General features: G+C 39.3%; 1 pseudogene; it reads left to right on the forward strand.

Annotated features, from left to right (window-relative positions):
* The first annotated feature begins 544 nt into the window (after nt 1-544).
* LOC133102537 (anaphase-promoting complex subunit 13-like) lies at nt 545-770 on the forward strand (annotated as a pseudogene).
* The last annotated feature ends 23,679 nt before the right edge of the window (nt 771-24,449 follow it).

Genomic DNA, 24,449 nt, shown 5'->3' on the forward strand with positions numbered 1-24,449 from the left:
AGGGATTCTCAAGACCACATCTCAATAAATATTTCTTAATAATTCAGAAAAGGGAAGGAGTGAGGAAGGGAGGAAAGGAGAGGAGAGGGAGAAAGAGAGCATTCCTTTGTCGTAAATACTTCTTTTGCTAGGAAGGATATAGAAGTAGCCCACCACCAGCCACTACCCAATAGTTTACGGAACTTTCAGCAGGTCACCTAACACCCAAAAACCCTTGGATCACAGGCAGTCTGTGATCTCGTCCACTGGTTAACTTCTTCCTGTTTCTGTTGGCTTGTGCATGAGCCTTCACTGATTGTCTTTGAACATATGAAAAAATGTTTTAAACATTAGTTTTCTCACATCAAGAAAGCTTGCGACTTCTCCAAAACACCAAGGACAGCAAACATAGAGTCTGCAAAATGCAGTCAATGAACAAGTATTGTGAAAAAAATTAAAAGACTATAAAACACAAATATGTTTTCCATAAAAAGACAACATCCTGGAGGAGGTGGGCGCTGTGCTGGGCTGGGTACTGATCTGGCAAGATCACAGCTGCAGGAGAATGGACAGTGAGGTACAGAGAGATGGAAGGCTCTTGGATTTGACTGATGATGCTTGGCAAGAAGACAAGCTGTCTTGTGAGGATGCTGCAATACCACTGAATGAACTTCCTGCACCTGAAGAGGACAATGGTGGCACCACAGAAATCTTTTAAAGTACAAGAAATGAAGTGGACCAACTGGGCCTTATAATACCTCCATGAGAATGTTTCCCCCATAGGAAACTGATTTCTGGTTCCTTATTCATGGACAGATTTTTTTTTTCTTAAAAAGGCAACATCCTGGGTGTTATAAGCTCTGGTTCATGATTCAGGAGGTCTGAACATTGGTTTCATTTTTGCTATCAATTTACAGCTTAACTTTGAGAAAGATGCCTAGCATTCCTGATGGTCTGAAAAACAGTCTGTAAAAATGAGTTGTGATTACCTATAGGAACCAACAAACTGCTCCAACCCCATCCCTCTGGGTAGGGTAGAGTAGAAATAACACTGAGCTGGAAGATCTCAGGTGAATTACTTTCAGTCTCTGGGCTTAGTTTCTCATGTGTAAAATGAGGAAAGTTGGATGTGAATCCCTTTAATGTCCTGTGTTGAAAAGTCTTGGACACTGGGTTATAGGAGATTAAATGAGCACAACATCTTTTCTCTCCTTTGGACCCATAGTGATGGTAGTTTTGAAATCCCACACACATAGCTTTCAATGTTGCCTGGGCACTGGGAGAGAGACAGCGTATGGAGGACCACTCCTGGTCATTCTGTAGAGGCTAGATTTGGAATGGCACAGGTCACTTCTGCTTAACATTCCACTGGAGAGAACGTTGTTGTTTCCTGAAACTGCAAGGAAGCCTGGAATGTGCATAGTAGGAGAAGAAAATCTTTTAGTAGTTAGCTAGTAGTCTCTGCCACAAGACAATGGGAAAGAATTTAAGTGTGTCAACGATATGTGTAAGAAAAAAGAATACAACTACCTGAACGGCAACTGGAATTAATGACTAAAAGATAAACGACCAAAAGGTAAAAAAGGAACTGTGAACTAATGATTACTATCACATGATATTCTGAAAGATAAAACTATTCTGATTTTTTTTTAATCTAGCAAAGGAAAGGGTAATTAATAAAAGTCTCTATGGCTGTATGCTTAAAAAAAAAAAACACCTAGGACACAAGTAATATGCCCAGATAAAATTAATCAGTTGTTTTCCTTCATCTATTTGATGCTAGCCTGTGTGGGTGTTAGAGAAGAAGTGGGAGGTTGACTTTGTAAAGTTAACACCCCAGAATTGCTTTCAAAGTATAATTAAGTTGCTTGGCGGAAATCTTCCATTCAGAATCAAAGTACACTTAGAAGATATAAGATGTGGAATAAGTATTGTGCTTTAGTTAGATAAAAATGGCCAATGAAATGTGATTGTGCACTTTAATAACCAGTATTAAAAAATTCTTACAATATGGAATCTAAGGAAAAAAAAAAAAAAGGCCATGAAGAACCTAGTGGGAAGACGGGAATAAAGACACAGACCTACTAGAGAATGGACTTGAGGATATGGGGAGGGGGAAGGGTGAGATGTGACAGGGTGAGAGAGTGTCATGGACATATATACACTACCAAATGTACAATAGATAGCTAGTGGGAAGCAGTCGCACAGCACAGGGAGATCAGCTCGGTGCTTTGTGACCACCTAGAGGGGTGGGATGGGGAGGGTGGGAGGGATGGAGATGCAAGAGGGAAGAGATATGGGAACATATGTATATGTATAACTGATTCACTTTGTTATAAAGCAGAAACTAACACACCATTGTAAAGCAATTATACTTCAATAAAGATGTTTTAAAAAAAAAAAATTCTTACAGTTTGCACTCTGTGTTTAAGTAAGTGAACTTTTCTAAAAAATGTCCTTGTTGCCCCACTAATGTCTTTTGCATTTCTGTGTGAAAATGCTTATTTCTTTGCCCCAAGGAACCAGAGATATGTCATGTCAGCTTCAAATATGGTTGGTACAGGCCTCAGAGTGAGCCCCTGGTGTTTGTTTAAATAGACCTTTTGATTCGCAAGCAATTAGCCATTCATGACATATGACACTGTAACTGATGTCATCAGAGCAGCTAATTAAGTGTACTTATGCACATGACACTCCATGATGCAAGGGACTCAAAGTACAAACATATTTCCTGGTTTCTGGATACCACAGACTTAATAATTTGGCTGGAATTCATCACAATCTGATTATGCGTTTGGCAATGACCCCTTTGAAGAATGCAAACTGCTACTTTCCCAAGAAATTTAATTTGGCATTCCTAGCCTTTTCTTTACTTTCTGCAATATTTCCTACACCTTCAATTAAATGAATCAGCTCTGCTACAGTCACCAATTTCTAGTGATTAACAAAAACAGGCCAGTGAGTTTGCTTTGAGCTTATTTCTATTTCGGCCTAAAGCACAGAAAGTCTTGGGTAATGAGCAGCAGCTGAGAATTAGACCTGCCTGACTTGATCAAGACTGTGGCAAACATGCACGGTGATCAAGTGACATCTCTTCTATTTGCTCCATGACGTGGCTGGGAAATGTAGAAGGGAGCCCAGGGTCAGAGGAGGAGCCCAGGTCTGGAGATCAGGCAGATCTGCATTCAAATCCCAGGCCCACAACTTACTAGCTGCGAGACCTCTGACAGCGGGCTGAACCCTCTGAGGCCCACCTTCCTTATCGGTAATTACAGATAACAACACATCCTGTGAAACATTTTTTCCAGAGTGGTGATATCAAAATATACTCTCACCAGCAATGTATAAGATGACCTCCCCAAATTCATCAACACTTGTATAGTCAGTCTTTTTAATTTTAGCCATTTTGGCATATCGGGGTATTTCTTTGCGGTTTTAATTTGTATTTTTCCAATGACTAATGATGTTGAACACACTCAGTGGCCATTTTGAGATCTTTTTCTGTGGAGTACCTATGCAGGTTCTTTGCCCATTTTTAATTGCATTGTCTCCCTTTTTCTTATTTATTTTTAGGAGTTATTTATATATTTTGCATATAAGTCCTCTGTCAGAAAGTATGTGTTTCAAAATCTTCTCCCAGTCTGTGGAGCATTTTCATACTTATGTTATTTTTTGATAAATAGAAGTTCTTAATTTTAATAAACACTAATTTATAAACCTTTTCTTTTATGATTAGTGTTTTTTTGTGTCCAGTTTGAGAAATCTTTGCTTATCCCAAAGTACTGAAGATATTTTCCATTTTTTTTGAAAAGAAGCTTTTTTTTTTAAGTTCTAAAATTTAGGTCTATGACCCATCTTGAATTAGTTATGTATGGTGTGTGATGTAGGAACTGTGGTTCATTTTTTTTTCTATACCCAAATCCAATTGCTCCAGCACAATTTATTGAAAAGAACATCTTTTGTCCACTGAATTGCAGTGGAGCCTTTGTCCTAAGTCAAGTGAACTATATAGGTGAGGGTCTGTGTCTGGATTCTATTCCACTGATCTAATTGTCTATGCACTAAAACTATGCTGTCTTGATTACTATTGTATTATAGTAAGTTTTGAAATCTGGTAGTTTAAGTCCTCCAACTTTGTTTTTCTTTAAGGTTTTCTTGTATATTTTAGATCCTTTGAATTTCCATATGAACTTCAGAATTAGCTTGTCAATTTTCCACCAAATAAACTGTTGGAATTTTGAAAAAAAAAAAAAAAACCAATTCCTGCTTCAAAGAGTTGTTGGGAAGATTTAATGAAAAAAACTGGTACAATAAATAATAAGCTCACTACTAATGCCATCCCCCTTCTCCATGTATCCCCATTTCCCACTTCCAGTACTTTCCATTGCTGTCTCCCTCCCTCCCTCCCTCCCTTCTACAGCTATTTCTCTTCATACTTCCTCTTATGCATTTTAGACACTATAACAGGCAAAAGACACTGCTCCTGCCCTCAAATACTTAGTATCTACTGGGAAAGACAAGTAATAGGTACTTTTTTTTTTTAACATCTTTATTGGAGTATAATTGCTTTACAATGGTGTGTTAGTTGCTGCTGTATAACAAGGTGAATCAGCTATATGTACACATATATCCTCATATCCCTTCCCTCTTGCATCTCCCTCCCACCCTCCCTATCCTACCCCTCTAGGGGTGGGTGGGACAGCACACGGAAGGAACATGTAATTCAGTCCCAGAGCAGCAAAGCTCAGGTCGCGCCGATGGGGAGCAGTGGGATATGAATGACAGAGAGCTTGTACACAGCAGGAACATCACACGTAAAGGCCCGGAGGCAAGAGAAGGCCCGGACCTGCAGGTAGTTCTGTCTGGCCAGAGGCAGGGCACAGAAAGGTGGTTGTCGGAACTTGGAAGCAGGCAGAAGCCAGAGCTTAAAGTACTTCATAGACCTTGTTGAGAAATTTAAACTTTATCCAGAGAGCAATTTGGTGCAACTGGAGGGTTTTAAGTGGAGAAGAGGCAGGATACAATTTGAGCTTTAAAAAGACAAAGGAGGAGGAGAAGCTGTAGGAATTAGTCAAGATAGTGAGGCCAGGTACAAAGCCTGTGAAGTACTCCAGGGAAAAAGGACGGCAGCTAGAACCAGAGTAGGTAGAATTTCTATTAACCCTTCTTGAAACTGAGAACAGCCTGGAAACTTCTGTGAAGTTTCTAGCTGGTCAAATAGGCTTACCACTTTTCCCACTTTGCTGGGTGTCAACAGTTTGTAAGCACGACTACTTGCTATTATCACTTATATATTTCCTTTGTGAGTCATGGTACGTAAGCTAGAGTTAGGGTCCAACTATGGAGAACAGTATGGAGGTTCCTTAAAAAACTAAAAATAGAGCTACCATATGATCCAGCAATCCCACTCCTGGGCATATATCCAGAGAGAACCATAATTTGAAAAGGTACATGCACCCCAATGTTCATTGCAGCACTATTTACAATAGCCAGGACACGGAAGCAACCTAAATGTCCATCAGCAGAGGAATGGATAAAGAAGATGTGGTACATATATACGATGGAATATTACTCAGCCATAAAAAAGAACAAAATAATGCCATTTTCAGTGACATGGATGGACCTAGAGATTGTCATACTGAGTGAGGTAAGTCAGACAGAGAAAGACAAATATCATATGATATCGTTTAGATGTGGAATCTAAAAAAAAGGTACAAATGAACTTATTAATAAAACAGAAATAGAGTCACAGATGTAGAAAACAAACTTATGGTTACCAAGGGGGAAAGGCAGAGCAGGGATGGATAAATCGGGAGATTGGGATTGACATATACACACTACTATATATAAAATAGGTAACTAACAAGAACCTACTGTATAGCGCAGGGAACTCTACTCAAAACTCTGTAATGACCTATATTGGAAAGGAATCTTAAAAAGGTGGATATATGTGTATGTATAATTGATTCACTTTGCTGTACAGCAGAAACTAACACAACATTGTAAATCAACTATAGTCCAATAAAAATTAATTAAAAAAATAGAGCTGGGGTCCAGCTGATGATTGCTGTGGAGTCCGTCCCCTGCCTCAGTGGTGACCAATGTCTTATTTCTATGCGAGGAGAGCCTTCGTCACAGAATTACCTTCAAACCAAACCAAAAAGAACAAAACAAGAAACTTGACTAGCCTTCTAGAGAATATATTTGATTACAGTTAAGATTGTACGTGCGTGTGTGAAGGGGAAGACTGTTTCATGAAATATAACCTTGCCACTGAAATGACTTTCCCTAACTACTGCTGCTATGACTTGGGAAGACCCATTAGTGTTGAATAAAACATGCCACATCAACGCAGTTGAAGGGGAAAGTAGTTGAAGAATTCTAATATCTTAAGAAATGTGCCGACCCTGACATTCTTATGAGAAACTCGGGCATTTTAGAAGCAATTACTCTAACTTACAATTTTATTAAACTTCAAATTAGAAGGAATTACTCTTTGGAAGTACAAAATAAGAAAAAAGAATCGTACACTTATTCATCTTGAAAAACAGCTTGCAAATAAAAGAACTTTTAAAAAACTTAACAACGGAAAGGCTTGCAGAACTGACATTCGGCACGTGGAACTGATGTTTAAAATGTTTAACTGATGCTTAACAATGCGCTGTAGATCCACATAAATACAGTAACTGCTGGTTATTCAGAGAGGAGCACGAGTGAACAGCAGGAGGCATCTTTTAACACCGGCCATTTTTTAAATTATTTGGGCTCACAATACTTCTTTGCCAGAGAGCAATGTAGTGTGAAACCAATCCAATGAAACCAGATAGATTGGGACACCACTACTTCCATATTTTTACCAAGCATTCAACATGCAGGCACCATCTGAATTCTATGGTTCAAGATCATAAATCCTCCTGTGAGGCTCATTGATCATCCCAAAGGGACAACTGCAAAAGAAAACACAACTGAATACTGTCAATCCATAAATGCTCATATGTTTGCATGGGACCTAACTGAAACAAAAAGAAACTCCCTTGTATTTTCTTCCAAATCCACCTCCATGCCCATAAAGGCCTTGAGAATGCAAATATATTTCTAAAAATATTTCCACTTTTGTTCTCTTTTCTCACCTCTGACCATTTTATTAAACTATCATTTGTTGAACGTCTATTACACAACATTCACTATGGTAAGCACTTTAAGTAGGATTTGCCTAATTACAACAATACCATGAAGGAGCTTGTATTAGTTTGCTAGGGGTGCCATAACAAAGTAGTACAGACTGGATGGCTTAAACAACAGAAACGGTCTTATTTATCTTTTGAACTTGTTTGCGTTGGTGTGGTCCAGCATTAATTGCCTCACAGTTCTGGAGGCTAGACGCCTGGGGTCAAGGTTGGTTCCTTCTGAGGACTGGGAGGGAAGGAGCTGTTCCAGGTCTCTCTCCTTGGCTGGTAGATGGGTGTCTTCTCCCTGTGTCTTCACAACGTCTTCCCTCTGTCCATGCCTGTGTCTAAGTTTCCTCTTCTTATAAGGTCACCATTCATACTAAATTAGGGTCCATCCTAGTGCCTTGTTTTAACTTAAGTACCTCTATAAACACCCTGTCTCCAAATACCATCACGTTCTGGGGTGTGGGGGGCACAAATCAGCCCAGAACATAGGTATTATATTCCCATTTTACAGATGAAGAAATTTGGGCTTGGAAGGTCCAAGGCCAGAAAGAAAGTTGTGAAGTGAATATTCCTGTGGGTCTGTCTGATTCCAGAGAGCAAGCTCCTATTTGCCACCCTAAACTCCTCTCCAGCCCCAACCCTACCCCATACTGTATCCCATCCCCCTCCATCCGTAGCCTCACCATAGGTATGAAAGGGCATCAGCTGATGAGGCAATGTAGAAAAATATTTTTCCACCAGGGATAATGGGAAATATAAGCAAAGACACCTTGAAAGCTTTAATTTATTATCTACTTAGCATTGGATGGTAATAAGCATCTTAGAAACAGAATGTAAGAGAACTTGACCCTGCAATCTAGGATGTTTCAATTAATGATGGACAACACCAATGCAAACAAGTTCAAAAGATAAATGGTAAAAGCTGAATAAATGTCTACATTAACTAGATAATGAAAGGATTTCCACTAAACAAGAGCAAAGAGATAAAGTGGGGTCAGAAGGAAGTGGAGGGAGTTTCATGTTTAGATTAGGCTGGCCTGAAGGAAATCTTCATCTCTCTTCCTGTTATTCAAGAACAACGGTGGGAAGGGTTTCGGGAGCCTCCGAAAACAGTTCAGTGTTCTATTTTTTTAAGCTCATTTCCATATTTTACACATTTTGCTCACTGCCTTAGCAATGTGTCACTATTACAAATTTTGTAAACACGGTTCTAAACAAAATGGCATAGTCAGAAAATTTCAGTTATCCAAGTCATAAAAATGAAGTCTAACATCAACTGTTATGAAAGTTTGATTCTGTATTAAAACATCAAAATTAGCTGAAGACACATCTTGCTAAGTTTTTCAGTCACTTAGGAGCAAGTTAGGAAAAATCTGCAATATCCTTACCACTATATAAGCACTAGTAAATGATCATTCTGAGCATCTTACGTATATGAAATACGTCTTTAGAGTAAACTTCTGTTCCTCAAGTGACACAACATTAGCCACAGCTTTCTGGCTGAAGTTGGCTTTAAATGAAGTTTATGAATAAGGAAATGTTAGTCTATATCATGTGGGAAATTAATTTGGACAAAATTAAAAGTTGATTGATCACATACCTTTTTTTTTTGGCTGTGCCGGGCGGCATGCGGGATCTAGATTCCCCAACCAGGGATCGAATCCATGCCCCCTGCAGTGGAAGCACGGAGTCTTAACCACTGGACCGCCAGGGAGTTCCCTTTTGATCACGTATCTTAACATCAAGGATGAACAGTGTAGATCTCTAAATATCAGTCCCACCCCTGGAGTTATCCACAGGACTATGAAGAATCAGAGGAAGGCATCTTTTAGCATCATTCCAATGAGTTACTTACATCGGAAACCCTGATTTTAGCCTGTATGTTTAGGGACAATCAATTTGAATACTCTTTTTCCCCTTTCTTTCATAAAGATTTGTCAAAAGGTAAGCATCTTTGGTCCAAGGCACAACCATTAACAAATAATAAAATTTCTTATAATGCAAAATTTGTCAAGAAAGTGTGGGTGCACACACACACATTGAATTTTAATGCATTCAAGCCTAAGAAATGGCTTCAAGCTCAGGTGTATAAAGGAATATGATACACAACTGAGAACTGTAAAAAATAAAATCCAGAAACAGATGTCCAGAAGCCCTTTTCCTGGTTTCTTTGGGTGGGACTATATCTGGTGAAAAATTCAGCCCCCTGAAAGGCCTAACAATGGATTCTTATCTTTGGAAAGTATAGTGTTACCCTCAAACAATAATACACTGTCACTATTTCTCTTAATCCCACTTAAAAGCACAGTGACACAATTCCAATGCATATGTAAATAATTACTAAGCAGCAGATAATTATGCTCAAATCAATAGCTGGACAGCTGGGTTACTCTATGTCAAAACCCAGGCAATTCAATGAAAGCTCCCCTGAGGAATATTCTTGGTTGTTAGGGTGAATTTTGCTGTTACTTTTGCACTTTGATTGATTAATACACAATGCACCTTGGCATATTTTCTATTTGGAATGCAAAATGCTAGTAACACATGAGAAGACACAGTTGAATTCTCCTACTATTTCTTAATGGAATTTTTCTTTAATCTTTCAGAAACACAGCAGAAATGTTAGGTTTTGTGCGTTTAAAAAGACTTCACTTCAAAAATCTAAAAATAATATGCTGACCTAAAGTAGCATGACTATTTAAATGGATAGATGCATCAAGAAATTTCTAGCAAATTATTCCTTTAATAATATCAAAGAAAGAAGTTGATAGTAATTCTTGGAGAGGTATAAATGTGACACTATAAAGTATACAGTTAATTTTAGAGATTGCTATACTAGTTCTATATGCATTCACAGTGGACATTTATGTATTCTCTATGGGGAGAGTACATATAATGTTTGTTCACCTTCAGAGGGAATGGATTTTATACAGAAGAAAAATGAGAAGGACATTCAGAACATTAAAACATATTTCATTGGGCAGTAGTGGAATCTGGTTCCTACTCCAGGTTCCTTATTCTGTCTTAAAAAGTTTGCCTCAATCTTACTAGTCTAGTGGGGAGAATTAGAACATCCTTTATACACAAGTGTTCCAATCTTCCTCTCCTAAATCACTGCTCACAATCCCCACCTCACTCTCTCAGTGCTGACAGCCATACTTTGTGGTGACAAAATGTGGTGTCTTATGCTGGATGCCTTGTGGGGATGACAATTTCGTTTAACTGATGTGCTATCTCAACAAGACTGGTGACGTGATTCAGGGAGGTGACCCGAGCTCTACCAGCGGGTCCCCAAGGAGGAATAGGACAGTTTCAACCAAGTATCAATACTTCTGGTTTCTTGTCCACGGACAATTGCACTGATCTATGGTCCTATGGTAATGTGGACAACCACACTCTTTAAGCACCACTGACCACTGGAATTTTTTTTTTTTTCTTACTAAGTACAGTTTTTTAAAAATTAATTTATTTTTGGCTGCTTTGGGTCTTCGTTGCTGTACACGGGTTTTCTTTAGTTGCGGCAAGCAGGGTCTACTCTTTGTTGCCGTGCATGGGCTCTAAGCGTGCGGGCTTCAGTAGTTGTGGCACATGGGCTCAGTAGTTGTGGCTCATGGGCTCTAGAGCACAGGCTCAGTAGTTGTGGCGCATGGGCTTAGTTGCTCCGCGGCATGTGGGATCTTCCCGGACCAGGGCTCGAACCCGTGTCCCCTGCACTGGCAGGCGGATTCTTAACCACTGCGCCACCAGGGAAGCCCCCCACTGGATATTTTTATTTCATTCCTCCCTATTTTTTTAACAAAAGCTTTCTTCCTTCTCTATTGGCTACCTCATGGACCTCATGTCTTTTGATCCTTATTATTGTCAAACTTGAAGGGCTCTAGTTATCTTTTTTTCCAAGGCCATCATCACACAGGAAAACAATATATTTTCCAACCTTCCCCACCCTACGTCCCCATAACTTGTCACAGCTCATTGTTCTGATTTGCAGTGGAAATATAACTTGTAACTGCCTACAAATTAACTATAGAATTTAAATTTCTCTTCCGGGATTACTAGAGTAATCCAATCTATTTTGCTTCAATTTCTACTTGACATGAGTATTTAAATGTAATTTTTTCATTAAAGAGATGATGAGTGAAGAAGATAATTTAATGGAGTTGTACCTAATAAAATAAGAAGGGTTTGGACAATAATTAGTAGTAGGGATTTTTTTTTTCAGAAAATTAAATGTGTAGAGTTTCTGTCTGTCTCTCTTCATAAGCAAGAGCCTCTGCTCTCTCATGATCCCTCTTGTAAAATATTAAAACTAAGCTGCTCCAAAAGAGTTGAATATAAGGTAGAAAAGCCATATACACATAGGTATGTTTTCAGGTATTGAAGTTTCAGAGGGGATTTACATCTTTTACACCAGCACTGCCCACGTGATGCTTTCTACTTCAGCCTCATCATGATGAAGACAGGTATGTTCCCTTGGAATGTGCTTATGATCCTGGCCTCAGTGGAAGAATGTTTTCCTTTCAATTCCTCTGAGCTACTATAAAAGCACCACCTTTTATGCTTCCACAGTATCTCTAAATTGTACCACTTAAAACAGTTGCTTGGCTATGATCTGTGGTCTCTAGCTGAGAAAAAGGAGATTGTGGTTTGGATTTTGTAGCTCAAATCTCTTGCTAATCACATCTCCCAAATAAAAGAAATGAAAAAAGGTCAGAATAACCAGGCAATATGTAAACCAAGATCTTCCATGCTCTGAGGTTTTGCTTGATTAAAGTGTGTTTGTGTGTGGAAATATGTTCCATCATTAACTAACATGTTTAACAGTAGGGTACTGTTTTAGCTCCGCAGACAATTCAAATAATTGAAATGCGGTCTTTCAAAGCCAAGTCTAAGATTAAATATTCAAAGTACAAGTGAATCAACAGACAAGCTATTGTAACACACTATGGGTAAAAATACAAAACTCAAAGGACCAAAGTTCCCTTAAGGTCCTTTCTGAGTTCCCTATCCTCAATTTCTGGTTACTTGGCCCACGGAAACAGGCTCCCTAGAATTCAAAATGGGAAAGAGGGAGGTCTGTATGTAGATGTAGATTTTCTGGGAAACACACACACACACACACACACACACACACACAAATAGACTATAAAATGCTTCTAAACCCTTAAAACATCGGAGGCCAGAAGCTCTACTGGTCCAACATTAATGAAGCCAAACAATGAAACAAAATTAAGAGCACTCGCCACATCTACAGCAAGAGAGATTGCATCCAACTGAACTTGTGATATTAAATACTAAACATCTGGCCACAGAGTGATGGATTTTCCTCTGTCATCTGTCCATGAACTCCAAAATTCTCTAGCTTTCCAATTCTTTTTTTTTTTTAATTTTTATTTTTGGCTGTGTTGGGTCTTTTTGCTATGCACGGGCTTTTTCTAGTTGCGGCAAGCGGGGGCTACTCTTCCTTGTGGTGCACGGGCTTCTCATTGTGGTGGCTCCTCTTGTTGTGGAGCACGGGCTGTAGGTGTGCAGGCTTCAGTAGTTGTGGCACGTGGGCTCAGTAGTTGTGGCTCACGGGCTCAGTAGTTGTGGTGCATGGGCTTAGTTGCTCCGCGGCATGTGGGATCTTCCCGAGCCAGGGCTCGAAGCCGTGTCCCCTGCACTGGCAGGCAGATTCTTAACCACTGCGCCACCAGGGAAGTCCCAATTCTTTTATTTTTAACCTTGTTATCTCTCAGCAATAACCTTCACACACCATAATTTTCATTAGCATGCTTCATACCTAACTCTAGAAAATCTTTTATCACCAAACATATCTATTATCTCTGCTCTATAAATCAGTTCAAACATATGTCACTTCTTATCTAGTATTCTGATCATGCTCATACGCTCACCAACCTCCCCAAATGCTCCACAGCTTCTCATCTATGGTTTCAAAATTTTGCAAAACTAAATCTTACCTGGGGGTCCCTTCCCATTTCCCATTCTTTAGCCAGATTCCTCAAGTCTAGTTATAATTTAGAAGCAAATGAAAAAACAAACTTCTCTATGTATTTCTTCCATTTAATCCTATATGTATTTTCTCCCTATTCATCCTATAAATAATTTTCTATTCTCTACTTCTCAAGCTCTGTTTTATTCAAAGTCAGCATGCAGTTGAGATCAACTGGGTTTTGGTAAGCATTTCCAGTGACACCTTGATTTGATTATCTAAAGATATATGATAGTAACATGGGATCAAAACCAAAATAAAATGAACCCTTCTATTTTAATACATATAATTCAGTTTTTAAAATATTTTATATCTTCCATATAATTATGTGTTTTATCTAATGTGTATATACATGCTCATATATAATTTTGAAACTACCACATATTATGGTTTATCAGCACTTACAAATATGTACAGCACTTATAAGTATGTAATTACTTTTATCTTACTCTTTAAGTGAGGATGTTGAGATCAATGTCCAAGACCCCTTGAATAATGGTTTAATGTTTATTATAACAGTAAATGCTAGTATTATCCCACTTCTACCTTCCCATGCAGAGGCCCCGGAAACAAGTTTCAGTTAAGTTTACAGAAAGGAACCAGCTCATTTTGTTTAGCTGAATATGTAAGATTCAAGAATCCTTTTCCACCAGCTAGAAACAATTATAACCAGGCACATTAACAAGACTCTTGCTTCCACCCTGATTTATCTTCCTTTTCAATCATATAATCTTTATTTAATGTCTTTAGGGCTGTGTTCTGCTGGCATTTGCTCTGGTTTGTTCTCCTAGTGAATTTGTTAGCCAGGAATGTAATTTAATCTGTGATTTCAATTTCCCACCAGCAGATCACATTTGCCATTATCCTTCCTAATAATATTGTTTTAAAAATACGCCAGTTGCTCTCTACTTTGTGAGATCATGGAGTTCACACCAAGTCACTTTTCTAAAAGAATGTGATATATGCTTCTAATGTATACTGTTACTTCCAGATACCATCCCAGGGTAGCAGAATGACCACTCAGGTCCAGATGTTTGCTGCTATACAAGTAAAACACATGTGCACAGGGCCTGAGATGCAGAGGGAAAGTTGGACCTGTGATGCCAGCTCACATGGGGAAACCTACCCAACACGGGGGTTTTAGAACATCATAAGGACAGGAGGAATGCCTGAATATCTGAAAAACCTGAATTTGAATTTCTAGACTCCTCTAGCATTTATATAAGACACATGGGGAAGGAACCCCTACCAGGTACCTGCTTTACCTTAAAAAGGTCCATGATCAAGCTTAATCTCAAGATCTAATTAACCAAAGCCTCAGTTTTCTCATCTCTGAAGAACACAGTGATTCTCAACCAGGATGCAGGATTGATTGGGGCAGATGTGTAGTTTGAAAAATTACATTTATCATTATAATATAATCTCACCTTTGGAAAAAAATTATTGTTTTAATAATACAAACTAAAGAAATTGAAGGTTGAAGAAAATAAAGGCAAGGGATTTTTTTTTTTTAAAAAAGAGAGGCTGAGCTTAAAATAGCTGAAACACAGTGAACTAAATTCTCTTCCAGATCTAAGACCAATGATTTCCCCCTCTAGAGAAGAGATCGCTCAACTATCAGCATTTGGCACTGAACATGGAAGGGCTGGTTATTTCCTGTAATTAGTACTGCATATCAGCAGTAATAATGAATTTCAATCTTGCTTTGATGAAATATAAAACATTTAATTCAAATATTAGTCAAACACACAGATAACACCAACATCCTTTCAGACCCTTGTATGACTTGGCTTCTTATAACCTCAAACAGCCCCAGAGTTCCCCAGACCTGCTAATCTTGAATCATGTAAATCACATCCTGAAATGTTTTAAAGAACTCACAACTTGCCAGTTAAAAACTAGCTAAACGATATGCATCCTAACATCGCTCCTGATAGAGGAATGAGCCTCAGACCAGCTTCACTGTGGACTCTCTCCCCGGCGAATAAAACGTTTCACACTCAAACATTTAAGGCTTAAAGATCAGGACTCTTAGTTAAATGAATTAATCTGGTGTGAAAACTATTTGCATTTTTAACATCATCAGAATTTCTTTCACCCCCAACTGTTTAGTTCACTGCTTGTATGATTATAATTAGCAAGAGAAGGGGGGGAAAGACATTTTATTCAATGCTAAATGGCATTCAAGAATTCTCAAAAGAAACACAGAACAAGTGGGTGGGGCTAAGGAGCCGCAGGGCTCTTCTTAGAGAGAAGGTAAACTTTCTGCATGACGAAGTGTAGTCTCCTCTTAAAACAACAGTTCATTTTCCCGTGTATCTCCAGTATTCAACTCATTCCTGTGAATATTCTGGTAATATTTATCAAGCCCTTACTTTGTGCCAGGAATCACACAAGGTGATGAAGGATGCAAAGTCACAACCAACAAGAAGCTGTGGCTGGAGGATGGGGTGGGAAAGTTAGTTTACCTCTGACTTTGGGTAAAGGAGATTCTGAGATTCTACCAGGAAGGTTGTTAGTAATCAGGTTCCGATGTACGCTGTCTCCAGCATCCAGGGGCCGGGGAGGACCAGGAAATCCTTCACAAGGATGGGCCTGAGTCTCCAACCTCCTCTAATAACACCTTCCCCGTGCTCCTCTGGCTCCAGCAGCACTAAGCTCCTTTCTGTCCCCTAAATATGCTGAACTGGGTTCTACCTCTCACTTACAGCTGAGGACCCCTCGTCTGAAAGACCCTGCGGGTGGGCGTCTCCCTCTCCTTCACTTGTCCGCCAGCAAGTTACCTCCTAGGAATCCCATACAGCATTCTTTGAAATCTCCATCACATCATGATTCTCAATAATCTGATTTGTTTACCTGTTTACTCCCTGCCTCTCTCCACTAAAATATAAACGGAGTAAGAGCAGGGACCTTCTTTAGAGGACATCACATCGGAACTAAGTTGAAAACACAAAAACGAGTTAACTGGGGAACAAAGGGGAAAGGAGAGCAGTGCTTTCCAAGTACAGAAAACACTATATACAGTTGGCCCTTGGTATCCACGGGTTCTGCATCCTGGGACTCAACCAACTGTGAATCGAATATTCAGGGGAAAAAAAATCCCAGACAGTTCCAAAAAGCAAAACTTTACTTTGCCACGCTCTGGCAACTATTTACATAGCATTTACATTATATTTACAACTATTTACATAGCATTTACATTGTATTAGGTATTCTAAGTAATCAAGATGATTTAAAGTATACAGGAGGATGTGTGAAAGTTGTATACAAATACTATACCATTTTATATAAGACTTGGGCATCTGCAGAATTGGAGGCTCCTGGAACAAATCCCCCGTGGATACCAAGGGACGACTGTGTATGTATGTATATATGTATATGTATTTATACATTCATTTATGCATAGATGTATGAAAGCACACGTTATTTTATTTTATTTATTTTTTTAGGATTTTTTTTTAATTTTTGAATTTTATTTTATTTATTTTTTTATACAGCAGGTATCTTATTAGTCATCAATTTTATACACATCAGTGTATACATGTCAATCCCAATCGCCCAATTCATCACACCACCACCACCAACCCCCTGCAGCTTTCCCCCCTTGGTGTCCATACATTTGTTCTCTACATCTGTGTCTCAACTTCTGCCCTGCAAACCCGTTCATCTGTACCATTTTTCTAGGTTCCAAATACATGTGTTAATATACGATATTTGTTTTTCTCTTTCTGAGTTCCTTCACTCTGTATGACAGTCTCTAGATCCATCCACGTCTCAACAAATGACGCAATTTCGTTCCTTTTTATGGCTGAGTAATATTCCATTGTATATATGTACCACATCTTCTTTATCCATTCGTCTGTCAATGGGCATTTAGGTTGCTTCCATGACCTGGCTGTTGTAAATAGTGCTGCAATGAACATTGGGGTGCATGTGTCTTTTTGAATTATGGTTTTCTCTAGGTACATGTCGAGTAGTGGGATTGCTGGATCATATGGTAATTCTATTTTCAGTTTTTTAAGGAACCTCCATACTGTTCTCCATAGTGGCTGTATCAATTTACATTCCCACCAACAGTGCAAGAGGGTTCCCTTTTCTCCACACCCTCTCCAGCATTTGTTGTTTGTAGATTTTCTGATGATGCCCATTCTAACTGGTGTGAGGTGATACCTCATGGTAGTTTTGATTTGTATTTCTCTAATAATTAGTGATGTTGAGCAGCTTTTCATATACTTCTTGGCCATCTGTATGTCTTCTTCGGAGAAATGTCTATTTAGGTCTTCTGTCCATTTTTGGCTTGGGTTCTTTGTTTCTTTAATATTGAGCTGCATGTGCTGTTTATATATTTTGGAGATTAATCCTTTGTCTGTTGATTCGTTTGCAAATATTTTCTCCCATTCTGAGGGTTGTCTTTTCGTCTTGTTTATGGTTTCCTTGGCTGTGCAAAAGCTTTGAAGTTTCATTAGGTCCCATTTGTTTATTTTTGTTTTTATTTCCATTACTCTAGGAGGTGGATCAAAAAAGATCTTGCTGTGATTTATGTCAAAGAGTGTTCTTCCTGTTATCCTCCAAGAGTTTTATAGTGTCTGGTCTTACATTTAGGTCTCGAATCCATTTTGAGTTTATTTTTGTGTATGGTGTTAGGGAATGTTCTAATTTCATTCTTTTACATGTAGCTGTCCAGTTTTCACAATACCACTTATTGAAGAGACTGTCTTTTCTCCATTGTATATCCTTGCCTCCTTTGTCATAGATTAGTTGACCATAGGTGCGTGGGTTTATCTCTGGGCTTTCTATCTTGTTTCATTGATCTATGTTTCTGTTTTTGTGCCAGTACCATATTGTCTTGATTACTGTAGCTTTGTAGTATAGTCTGAAGTCAGGGAGTCTGATTCCTCCAGCTCTGTTTTTTTTCCCTCAACACTGCTCTGGCTATACGGGGTCTTTTGTGTCTCCATACAAATTTTAAGATTTTTTGTTCTAGTTCAGTAAAAAATGCCATTGGTAATTTGATAGGGATTGCATTGAATCTGTAGATTGCTTCAGGTAGTATAGTCATTTTCACAATATTGAATCTTCCAATCCAAGAACATGGTATATCTCTCCATCTGTTGATATCGTCTTTAATTTCTTTCATCAGTGTCTTATAGTATTCTGCATACAGGTATTTTGTCTCCCTAGGGAGGTTTATTCCTAGGTATTTTATTCTTTTTGTTGCAGTGGTAAATGGGAGTGTTTCCTTAATGTCTCTTTCAGATTTTTCATCATTAGTGTATAGGAATGCAAGAGATTTCTGTGCATTAATTTTGTATCCTGCGACTTTACCAAATTCATTGATTAGCTCTAGTAGTTTTCTCGTGGCATTTTTAGGATTCTCTATGTATAGTATCATGTCATCTGCAAACAGTGACAGTTTTACTTCTTCTTTTCCAAATTGTATTCCTTTTATTTCTTTTTCTTCTCTGATTGCCATGGCTAGGACTTCCAAAACTATGTTGAATAATAGTGGTGAGAGTGGACATCCTTGTCTTGTTCCTGATCTTAGAGGAAATGCTTTCAGGTTTTCACCATTGAGAATGATGTTTGCTGTGGGTCTGTCATATATGGCCTTTATTATGTTGAGGTAGGTTCCCTCTATGCCCACTTTCTGGAGAGTTTTTATCGTAAATGGGTGTTGAATTTTGTCAGAAGATTTTCCTGCATCTATTGAGATGATCATATGGTTTTTCTCCTTCAATTTGTTAATATGTTGTATCACATTGATTGATTTGTATATATTGAAGAATCCTTGCATCCCTGGGATAAATCCCACTTGATCATGGTGTATGATCCTTTTAATGTGTTGTTGGATTCTGTTTGCTAGTATTTTGTTGAGGATTTTTGAATCTATATTCATCAGTGATATTGGTCTGTAATTTTATTTTTTTGCAGTATCTTTGTCTGGTTTTGGTATCAGGGTGATGGTGGCCTCATAGAATGAGTTTGGGAGTGTTCCTTCCTCTGCAATTTTTTGGAAGAGTTTGAGAAGGATGGGTGTTAGCGCTTCTCTAAATGTTTGATACAATTCACCTGTGAAGCCATCTGGTCTTGGACTTTTGTTTGTTGGAAGATTTTTAATCACAGTTTCAATTTCATTACTTGTGATTGGTCTGTTCATATTTTCTGTTTCTTCCTGGTTCAGTCTTGGAAGGCTATACCTTTCTAAGAATTTGTCCATTTCTTCCAGGTTGTCCATTTTATTGGCATAGAGTTGCTTGTAGTAGTCTCTTAGGATGCTTTGTATTTCTGCGGTGTCTGTTGTAACTTCTCCTTTTTCATTTCTAATTTTATTGACTTGAGTCCTCTCCCTCTTTTTCTTGATGAGTTTGGCTAATGGTTTATCAATTTTGTTTATCTTCTCAAAGAACCAGCTTTTAGTTTTATTGATCTTTGTTATTGTTTTCTTTGTTTCTATTTCATTTATTTCTGCTCTGATTTTTATGATTTCTTTCCTTCTGCAAACTTTGGTTTTCGTTTGTTCTTCTTTCTCTAGTTCCTTTAGGAGTAAGGTTAGATTGTTTACTTGAGATTTTTCTTGTTTCTTGAGGTAGGCTTGTACAGCTATAAACTTCCCTCTTAGAACTGCTTTTGCTGCATCCCATAGGTTTCGGATCGTCGTGTTTTCATTGTCATTTGTCTCTAGGTATTTTTTGATTTCCTCTTTGATTTCTTCAGTGATCTCTTGGTTATTTAGTAACGTATTGTTTAGCCTCCATGTGTTTGTGTTTTCTACCTTTTTTTCCCTGTAATTCATTTCTAATCTCATAGCGTTGTGGTCAGAAAAGATGCTTGATATGATTTCAGTTTTCTTAAATTTACTGAGGCTTGATTTGTGACCCAAGATGTGATCTATCCTGGAGAATGTTCCGTGTGCACTTGAGAAGAAAGTGTAATCTGCTGTTTTTGGATGGAATGTCCTATAAATATCAATTAAATCTCTCTGGTCTCTTGTGTCATTTAAAGCTTCTGTTTCCTTATTTATTTTCATTTTGGATGATCTGTCCATTGGTGTAAGTGAGGTGTTAAAGTCCCCCACTATTATTGTGTTACTGTTGATTTCCTCTTTTATAGCTGTTAGCAGTTGCCTTATGTATTGAGGTGCTCCTATATTGGTTGCATATATATTTATAATTGTTATATCTCCTTCTTGGATTGATCCCTTGATCATTATGTAGTGTCCTTCCCTGTCTCTTGTAACATTCTTTATTTTAAAGTCTATTTTATCTGATATGAGTATTGCTACTCCAGCTTTCTTTTGATTTCCAATTGCATGGAATATCTTTCTCCATCCCCTCACTTTCAGTCTGTATGTGTCCCTAGGTCTGAAGTGGGTCTCTTGTAGACAGCATATATATGGGTCTTGTTTCTGTATCCATTCAGCAAGCCTGTGTCTTTTGGTTGGAGCATTTAATCCATTCACATTTAAGGTAATTATCGATATGTATGTTCCTATGACCATTTTCTTAATTGTTTTGGGTTTGTTTCTGTAGGTCCTTTTCTTCTATTGTGTTTCCCACTTAGAGAAGTTCCTTTAGCATTTGTTGTGGAGCTGGTTTGGTGGTGCTGAATTCTCTTAGCTTTTGCTTGTCTGTAAAGCTTTTGATTTCTCCATTGAATCTGAATGAGATCCTTCCCAGGTAGAGTAACCTTGGTTGTAGCTCCTTCCCTTTCATCACTTAGAGTATATCATGCCACTCCCTTCTGGCTTGTAGAGCTTCTGCTCAGAAATCAGCTGTTAACCTTATGGGAGTTCCCTTGTATGCTGTCATTTTTCCCTTGCTGCTTTCAATAATTTTTCTTTGACTTTAATTTTTACCAATTTGATTACTATGTGTCTTGGCGTGTTTCTCCTTGGGTTTATCCTGTATGGGACTCGCTGTGCTTCCTGGACTTGGGTGGCTATTTCCTTTCCCATGTTAGGGAAGTTTTTGACTATAATCTCTTCAAATATTTTCTCTGGTCCTTTCTCTCTCTCTTCTCCTTCTGGGACCCCTGTAATGCGAATGTTGTTGCGTTTAATGTTGTCCCAGAGGTTGTCTTAGGCTGTCTTCATTTCTTTTCATCCTTTTTTCTTTATTCTGTTCCGCAGCAGTGAATTCCACCATTCTGTCTTCCAGGTCACTTATCCGTTCTTCTGCAGTTATTCTGCTATTGATTCCTTCTAGTGTAGTTTTCATTTCAGTTATTGTTTTGTTCGTCTGTGTTTGTTTGTTCTTTAATTCTTCTATGTCTTTGCTAAGCATTTCTTGCATCTTCTCGATCTTTGCCTCCATTCTTTTTCCGAGGTCCTGGATCATCTTCACTATCATTATTCTGAGTTCTTTTTCTGGAAGGTTGCCTATCTCCACTGCATTTAATTGTTTTTCCTGGGTTTTATCTTGTTCCTTCATCTGGCACATAGCCCTCTGTCTTTTCATCTTGTCTATCTTTCTGTGAATGTGGTTTTTGTTCCACAGGCTGCAGGATTGTAGTTCTTCTTGCTTCTGCTGTCTGCCCTCTGGTGGATGAGGCTATCTAAGAGGCTTGTGCAACTTTCCTGATGGGAGGGACTGGTGGTGGGTAGAGCTGACTGTTGCTCTGGTGGGCAGAGCTCAGTAAAACTTTAATTCGCTTGACTGCTGATGGGTGGGGCTGGGTTCCCTCCCTGTTGGTTTTTTCGCCTGAGGCAACCCAACACTGGAGCCTACCTGGGCTCTTTGGTGGGCTAATCACAGACTCTGGGAGGGCTCACGTCAAGAAGTACTTCCTAGAACTTCTGCTGCCAGTGTCCTTGTCCCCACGGTGAGTCACAGCCACCCCCTGCCTCTGCAGGAGACCCTCCAACACTAGCAGTTATGTCTGGTTCAGTCTCCCCCAGGGTCACTGCTCCTTCCCCTGGGTCCCGATGCACACACTATTTTGTGTGCGCCCTCCAAGAGTGGAGTCTCTGTTTCCCCCAGTCCTGTCGAAGTCCTGCAATCAAATCCCACTAGGCTTCAACGTCTGATTCTCTAGGAATTCCTCCTCCCATTGCCGGACCCCCAGGTTCAGAAGCCTGACGTGGGGCTCAGAACCTTCACTCCAGTGGGTGGACTTCTGTGGTATAAGTGTTCTCCAGTCTGTGAGTCACCAACCCAGCAGTTATGGGATTTGATTTTACTGTGATTGCGCTCCTCCTTCCGTCTCATTGTGGCGTCTCCTTTGTCTTTGGTATCTTTTTTGGTGAGTTCCAGTGTCTTCCTGTCGATGATCGTCCAGCAGCTAGTTGTGATTCTGGTGTTCTCGCAAGAGGGAGTGAGAGCATGTCCTTCTACTCCACCATCTTTGCACACAGGTTATTTGCTTTGAGATAGGAGGCTTAAAATATTTTTCTCTCTTATTCAATCTCTGTTCCAGTGGCCTTGTTACTGTCTAAAATACCCACCGACAATGGCAAGACTGTTTAATGGAACATGCACTGCCTGGAAATTCCACACTGACTGCTTTATGTATGTTAACTCATAGAATCCAATCCACCTTAAAACCCCACAAGGATAAAATGGATAACTAATAAGAACCTGTATAAAAATATAAATACAATAAAATTCAAAAAAAACCCTAAAAAACCCATGAGGAGGGCGCTGAGATACAAAAAAGTGAAACAGACAGCCCACAGTCACTCCGCTCATGGAACAGAGCCAGATTTTCAGCACAGGCTGGGCAAACTCTAGAGATCTCAACTACCAAGCTGCACACCTCTCTTTTTTATATTTGGGCACCGGAGGTTCCTAATAAAATGCCAGAATGTTATAGGGAGGGATGAGAACCAGAAGTCCCAGTCTGTATGCTGGGCTCAGATGGGGCAAATGGTAACGCATGTACCTGATTCATCATCCCTGCAGGTTGCTGGTGGCCAGTGGGGCCAGGGTGGCAGGAGCCCAGGTGATGGCCTCAGGCCCTAAGTGCCTGTGTGTCACCCCAGGATGCCTGCACAAATGCTGTCATTTCCTATGTCTGCTATTTTGTGAAGAAGGGTGAGACAGACCGGCTGAGCCATCATTTGACATTCAGAACTTAGCGCAAGTTGACTTGTTGAATTGGGTGGGTACCAACTGAGCAGCACAGAACAGAGCACAAACCTGCAGTGGAGTGTGAAGGGAGGAGCAGAAAAAATGAGTTCAGAGGGTGGAAGGGGCAGATATACACGTGAGGAACCTGGGAGCATGGGGTGGAGGGAAGAGGTGAGGCTATCGAGCTCAGAAAGAACTAGGTCCCTCAGTGAACCCCACAAACTGCCTGCCTGCCTCTCCACAGGTCCACCAGCTAGTCATCTTTATCCGAAACCAGAGTCGTGTATGGGCATGTCATGAAGAAAATTCTATCTAGTTTCTCTCAACTGGGAGGTGTTAATTTGATACTTGTCAGATGATATGGAAAATAAGGAAGAGATTAATTAAGGGAAGCAGAAATTATCTCTATTCTTCTAAACACTTTTGGATTATTTGCATAATATACAGAAGAATTATTATAAGAAGTCTGAGTATATATATGTATATATGTGTGTAAATATTTATATAGTATCCCTCTTCTTAATGTACCTGGTGTGCCCTCTGCAAACTTCTCACCTGGCCCTTATTACAGTTTGTGGTGCTTATTGGCCTTCAATCCTCTGGGACAAGGACCCTGTCTTATTCATCTTTGTAGGCTAGTAGCTAGCACAATACCTAGCACACAGGAGATTCTGAGTAAATACTGGATGAGTAAGTGAATGAAAGAACGTCCATAGGGTTTTTTTAAAGACATAACGCAAGTTGAAAGAACTGAGTTATATTCTTTGTTTCTATTGGCAGGAACTTTAAATGGCAATACATTATCATTTACTTATGAATGTCCTGATCCACTTATTACACTTGCCCTGCATTCTCTAGCTATCAGGAAGCAAAACTATGGAAACACCTAAATTATCACCCAAGATAAGGAACAATTTGAACGTATCTGCACTATTGGTCTAAGAATAACTCAGGCATTTTGATTTTTAGAAATTTTATGGTAAAACATCCTAGAAAGTTAAAGCTGATCTCTTAAAAAAAAATTCCCAGGAGGAAATTTATCTGTGATAATATTTAACTAACCAACCAGAAAATGTGAATTCAACAAGTCATAGAGGGGCTTCCCTGGTGGCGCAGTGGTTGAGAATCTGCCTGCCAATGCAGGGGACACGGGTTCGAGCTGTGGTCTGGGAAGATCCCACGTGCCGCGGAGCAAGTAGGCCCGTGAGCCACAACTACTGAGCCTGCGCGTCTGGAGCC

Source organism: Eubalaena glacialis, chromosome 12 (genome assembly GCF_028564815.1).
Source record: "Eubalaena glacialis isolate mEubGla1 chromosome 12, mEubGla1.1.hap2.+ XY, whole genome shotgun sequence".
NCBI lineage: Eukaryota > Metazoa > Chordata > Mammalia > Artiodactyla > Balaenidae > Eubalaena > Eubalaena glacialis.